A 6,755-nucleotide genomic window follows, 5' to 3' on the forward strand; every position below is an offset into this window, starting at 1 on the left:
AGACTCTGTTCCATTCTGTATGATAGTATCAAGTTTGAGGCAACTACTTAGAAGGCAGTAAGATTCACTAAGATGCCCATTCTGGTTTGACTATTGTCTCCTTTGGAAGTCCTGTAATGTTTACAATGTTTAGGTTTTATTGGTCTTATTGTCTACTGTTTAGTTCAACTTTATAATACCTAATGAGATAGACAATTCTTTTTAAAGAAGCAAGAGGCATTATGGTAACCATTGTTGATAACCTTGTACTCTGTTTTTACATCATGTGCTATGTCTATCCTTGGTTTTGACTGACAACTTTTTGACTTTATTCTCTTCCAAAAAAAAAGTAATAAGAACTAAGGAGTAATAAAACCCAAAATGTGTAAATTTTGTTGTAAAAAGGAGAGGGAAAGAAAGTGCTCTAAGGGATACAACTGCAAGTGTGTTTAGGGGTGTTAAATAGCTGACCATATTAATGTTTTTGGTTGGATGACTGAACACAACTGTTTGCAGTCTCACTGTTTGAAGGTCCACTGTGTATGCTTTGATACTGTGACTTGAGCAACTATCTCTAAGATGATAATGTGTAATCTATTAACTGGTGATTTCTTACTGTTTTTTTTTTTTTGTAGTTCTGTATTACTTGTACCCTTACACCACTTTGTTTTGTCTTGTTTTTTCTCTTTTTCTTTTTAAATAAAATTTTAAAAAAATGAAAATTTCGGTTCACAAAAATAAAATTCTGATCTTGAAAAGGGTCTGATTTGTTTACAAAATAAGCATATCATTTCAATTGTTTGTATCTACCTGAGGTGTCAATATGTGTGTGTTTACTTATATCTCATGTTGTTAAGGTTTATATCTAGATGTTCCACCAAACCTCATGCACGTCTATGTAGAGAGTTGAGATGATTGGATCATGTGATCTTGGTAATCTTTAGTGGATTTGCTGACTAGTGAGTTTACAGCTAAATGTGGTTTTGGAAGATGGAGCCTGGTTGAAGAAGGTGGGTCACTGGGGTGTGGTGTGGGAGAGTGTATCTCCTCCCCCCCACTCTTCCTTTTACCCTCTTTTCTTCCTGCCTCCATGCCATGAGCCACACTCCTCTGCCATGCCCTCCTGCCATGCTGTTCTGCCTTGGAGTCACTGGGCTATGGAATGAAGCCTCTACAACCTGTGAGCCAATATAAACCTCTTCTCCCTTATTTTGTAGTTTTTGGGTATTGTGTTTCAGTAAGCAGGATGTAGTAAGGCAGACGTAAAAAGTATTGGAACTTAGAGAGGGGTTTCATCTTATATTTTCTCTCTCCAGATATAGATAGGTTAGATATAAACTATATATAGATAGGGATAGAGATAGGTAGATATAGATATATCTATTGAATCAACAGATGTGTCTAGTCAGGCTTTATTTTAGGATTGGGGGTTGAGCAGGGAGGATATGAAATAGAAGGATACTGCTTTCCAGTTTTTGTTTCAAACGTTAGGGATGAGGAGGAAAGGAAACCGATAAAAATGGAGTCCGTTGTTATGGAGTGGGCTAGGGAGTCCTATTGGAAGAGATTTGACCCGAGGCAACAGCAGAGAGGCATCAAGAGAACAATGGAAGGCAGAAAGTGAAAGGGTGCATTCCTTAGAGTGATAGAATGCTAGGGCTGAGTTGCAAGTGTATTAGCACAGAAATTATTGGAAAAAATCAAACTATTGACAGTTGGTATATTTCCTATAGTGCAAGTTATTTCTTTGCTATGTTGTAATTTACACCCATGATCTGAAGCACTCTGCTACCGAAGCCACATCCTCAGACTGTTTTTCTACTCTCTCTGTAATGAAGTATTGTTAACAGGTTTTGGGATGCTGGTGTTTCCTTGAGTGGTTTCTAGGTTCTTTCTGTCCTGAGGGAAGGCTTGGTCAAGTAGTTTGGAATTTAGCTCAGTGGCAAAGTGCCTGCCTTGCAAACACTAAGTTGTGAGTTCAATCCCTGGTAATAAAGGAAAAAAAGTGTTGGTCAAGTCTAACACAGCACTGAAGCTTTATTAAATGTAGGAGAAAAAACAGGCTCTGCAGAGCAAGTTTGGGCCAGTTAAAAGGAAATGCACGAGAGCAGATTACCATGCAACACACACTCTCTTTATCTCTCTCCTTCTCTTTTATATAACATCTACTCCTCAGTCTGATGCCAGGGCTAGGTGATCATAAAACTTTACCCTTGAGAAATCCATGTGCAGGATTTTAGGAACCATTCTGAAATCACAGTTCTACAGGAATCTGTGTATCTATCTATCATCTATCTTTCATACAGTGTTCACAGAAACATGGGGGAAAGGGTAACAATAGCCCCTAACGATCTGAGGTACACTGATGGAAAGGAAAGCAAATAGAAAGAAACATAGTATATTGAACTTTTTTTTTTTTTGGTACTAGTGATCGAACTTATGACCATGTACTTGCAAGGTAGGCACTTACGCCGCTGAGCAAAATCCCTGGCCCCTAAAATGTCTACACTTTTTTTAATTTACTGGTGCTGGGATTCCAACTCACAACCTTGACTTTCCAGGTAGATGCTTATGCTGCTGAGCATAAGCAGCCTCTAGGCAAACTTTAGAGAAGAGAAACAACTTGCCTAGTTAAAAGAGGAATGATCTCAAAGTTTATGAAATTATCACGCAGAATACTCACCATGGATTCAGAGGACATAAGCAAAAAGTTGGAAAAGCTGACCAAAATGGTTCAAACATGAAATGACAAATTCACTCAAGATATAGAATCCAGGAATAGATATCAGAAACAAATACCTGAAAAAAAAACTATGTAAAGTTCAAAAATTGCAGAAATGAGCAACATGAAGACAGCGTGCTTGAAATGGAAAACTAAATGATACATTAGGACATCAGAAGAGGTTGGAGGGAAGTATTTCAAGCCTATGAGCAAAGAACTTCCTCACTTATTAACATAAGTGTTAAACTTTTTCTTTAAAACTAAAGAGAATTAAGGACACTAAATGAGAAGAAAGACTCAAGGGGTTTATGATTATAAATTGTGCACTCCAGAAGGTACTCAAGAATATCCTACACGTAAATGATGACACCAATGAAGATAGAAGCCTAGATGGAGTGAAAACACCAAGCAAGGTCAGTGGGTGCATAAGATCAATGAATGACAGGAAAAGAAAAGCAAAAAAGTCACTAATAGAGAAAGTGTACAAGGATAGGAACTAAGCAACAATGTTCTGTAATATCTCTCAACATTAATGACCTCACCGCTACAATGAAAAGATACAGATTGCAGAGTAGATCAAACAACAGAATCCAACAGTCTGTTGCATTTTGGAAACTCTTCCAATCCAAAAAATCTATTCATAGCGCAAAAATCAAAGGATGGAAAACAATATTTTACACAGTGGGACCCTCAAAAGAAGCAGGGGTAGCAATTTTAATCTTAGACAATATAAATTGTGAATTGATCAAAAGGGACAAATAGTCATTGCGTATTATTTCTGAGATCAGAGGTAACAGGTTTTGGAAATTATGCAGAAGAGGAACAGCAAGATGAGATAGCCAATCCAAGTTTTCTGAGGAACCTTCACACTGATTTCCACAGTGGTTGTATCAGTCTACACTCCCAATTATACTGGAGAAAGTTTCCTTTTTCTCCACAGCCCCTCCAGCATTTGTGTGATTTATTGATGATAGCCATTCTTTCTAGGGGGAGGTGGAATCTCAGTTGTGTTTTAATTTACATTTCTTGAATGACCAGTGATGTTGAACATTGTTTCCTATGTTTATTTGCAATTTGTATTTATTTATCTCAGAAGAAAACATCATAGAACAGTGATATATGTGCACTCATGTTTATAGTAGCACAAGTTGTAATATCTAAATCTTGGAAACAACCCAGCTGCCCACCACCTGCAGAAATAAGATGTGGTATTTTTATTTATTTACTTATTTTGAAAGGAATAAAATAAAACAATAAAATATAATGAAACCAAACAGTGAAAACAATATTGAATTTCAAAAACAAGACAGAAAGGAATCCTCTATAGTTCCTATATTGTGTATTGTTATCCTCTAAACAGAGACTTGGTCAACTGGCCCCAGGCCTTCAAAATCAATCAGTCAAGACAAGCACTCTGTTGTTTTCTACCTCAGTTGTTAGCCTGTGTTCCTCTGAATCAACTAGTTGCCTACACAGGGCTGGTGATGAGGTTTTTCTTGTCTCCCAGGCCAACATGCTAGGGAGATCATGGGAAGGGTGGGCTGACTTAGTGATTCTCCTCCTGGCCTGCATGGCTGCCACTGGCTCCTGCGATAGATGGGATGACTATTTGGTTCTCCTCCTGGCCCACAGCTGTCATTCTCATGGAAAGTGTGGTGTGACTTTTTGGTTCTCTTCCCAGCCCTTGGCTGCTGCTGGCTGGTGGGCTGATTTCTTGGTTTTCTTCTTTGCCTGCATGGCTCAAGATGTGGTATTTTCATACAATAGAGTATTAATCAGTGATAAAAAAGGATAAACTTGGGGATTTTCTAGGTAAATTGGTGCAACTTGAGACCATTCTCATAAATGAAATATATCAAAGTTGCCTGTGTAAATATCATATTGTCTCACTAGTATAAAGACTGCAAGAGTAAATAAGATCCAAAATACACAATAGATACTGTGAAAGGGAAAGGGAAAGTAACTGCTCAAAGGGAAAGAACAACTGGGGTAGGGAAACAGAGAAAAGAAAGAAGGCAAAAGATTATATATAGTAATGCTAATAATCTGTTAGTTCATAAAAAAGACGAGGTTGTGCTTTTGGTGTGTGATCCTGTTTTCATTACTATATCTTGTAGTCTGAACAACTAGTTTGAAAGTCACAATGCACAGTACATTAACCAATGTTAATCTTCTATTATTTTGTTTTGAAATTCTGCATAGTTTTAATGCTTTTTGTTAAGAAGAGGTATTAGTTATAAATATTTATGCACTGAGTATTGAAGTACCTAACTTCATAAAACAAATACTGTTGAACATAATACTAACACCATCATAGTAAGGGATCTTAAAACATCATTTTTTTTCAAGAGTACATCAACTATACAAAAATTCAATAAAGAAGTATCAGAGCTGAACCACAACCATGGGCATATGGACTTAATAGCTATCTATAGAGTATCCTGACTTACTACAATAGTGTATATGTTCCTTTTTACAGCTCATGGTACTGTTCCCAAATCAGTTCACATACAGTCCACAAAGTCTGCCTAAATGAATATAAAAGAATCAAAGCCATTCAATGTGTACTAACAGATCATTGTGCAATGAAAATGGAAAGTAACCATAGACGAAGCCACAGAAAATTGAGAGGCAAGAGGATATTAGTGACACTGTCCTAAGCAACTGGTATGTCATAGGAGAAATCAAGAAAGAAATTTCCTGAAGATTTAAGAAATTTCTGGAAGGTAATGACAATGATGGTGCAAGTCAACAAAACCTCTGGGACACAAGAAGGTAGTCCAAAGAGGGCCATTTGTTGCAGTCAATGCTCACATTGAGAAAACAGAGTGCACTCAGAGATATAACCTTATGAGGAACCTCAAGATCCTTAAGCAACAACAATAATCACCAATGTAAAATTAAAACCCTAGGAATGTAAGACTGTGGCCAGTGAGCCCATCTCTTTTGTTGAGATGTAAATTTATAATTTATCATACTAGTAGCTGGCTTTGTATCTAAGTACCTTTCTCTGAGGGATACGTAAAGTAATCTTTGTGTTTACTGGGCATGATGAACAGAAAGGTGTGAGCACATGTTCAAAAGTGGCAAAATGAGGTTTCTCCTCACCTTATGCTCAGCTAAATGATTTTGCATACATTTACCTGAGCACTGCAGAGGGTTCAATATACCCATACCATTCTGGGATTTTGTCTTTGACTTGTGTGGTAGAAGTAGCCCAATTCAGCACAATAGCACTTAGAACAACAACAACAAAAAAACAGAGGCTCTGTCTGTATTCAGTCAGGTTATTTCTTTTCTAATGATTCACTTTGACCTACTCCAATACTTGCAAAATCTGTTTTTTTCATGTAATTAAAAAATTACAAAGAAAGAAAGCCCAGGTCCTGGTGGATTTATTGCTGAATTCTCTAAGAAATTTAGAGAAGATTTATTGCCAACACTCCTCTAACCCTTTAATTAAATTGAAATTAGAGCAATACTTGCTAACTCAGTCCTGGAGGCAAGTGTTACCCTGAGGCCAAAAAAAAGAGGGAGACTCAACCAAAAAGAATTATAAGTTAATCTCTCTCATGAACATAGATGCAAACATCCTCAAAAAAAAATAGCAAACAGAATGTCAGAAATCATCAAGATTATATATCATGACCAGGTGGGGTTCATCCCTGGACTACAGGGAAGGTTCAACATACACAAATTAATAAATGGAACACACAGTGCTATCAGAGTCAAAGACAAATTCACATGATCATTTTAATAGGTGCAGAAAAAGTTTTTGACAAAGTCTAACACTCATGATAAAAGCCCTGCAGAAAATTGGAATATAGGGATCTTTCTCTCAACCTGATGAAAGCCACCTATGACAAACAACAGCCAACATCACACTAAATGGACAATGACTGAAAGCTCTCACTCTAAAATCAGGGGCAAGGCGAGAATGTGTACTATTACCACTTCTATCCAATGTAATTCTGGAAATATTAGCTACAGCAATTAAACACGAGAAATAGAAATAAAATGAATAAGGATAGGAAATGAAGCAGTTAAATTGTCA

The sequence above is a fragment of the Cavia porcellus genome, unplaced genomic scaffold (genome assembly GCF_034190915.1).
Source record: "Cavia porcellus strain 051 isolate PalLab524CR breed Dunkin Hartley unplaced genomic scaffold, mCavPor4.1 scaffold_6, whole genome shotgun sequence".
NCBI lineage: Eukaryota > Metazoa > Chordata > Mammalia > Rodentia > Caviidae > Cavia > Cavia porcellus.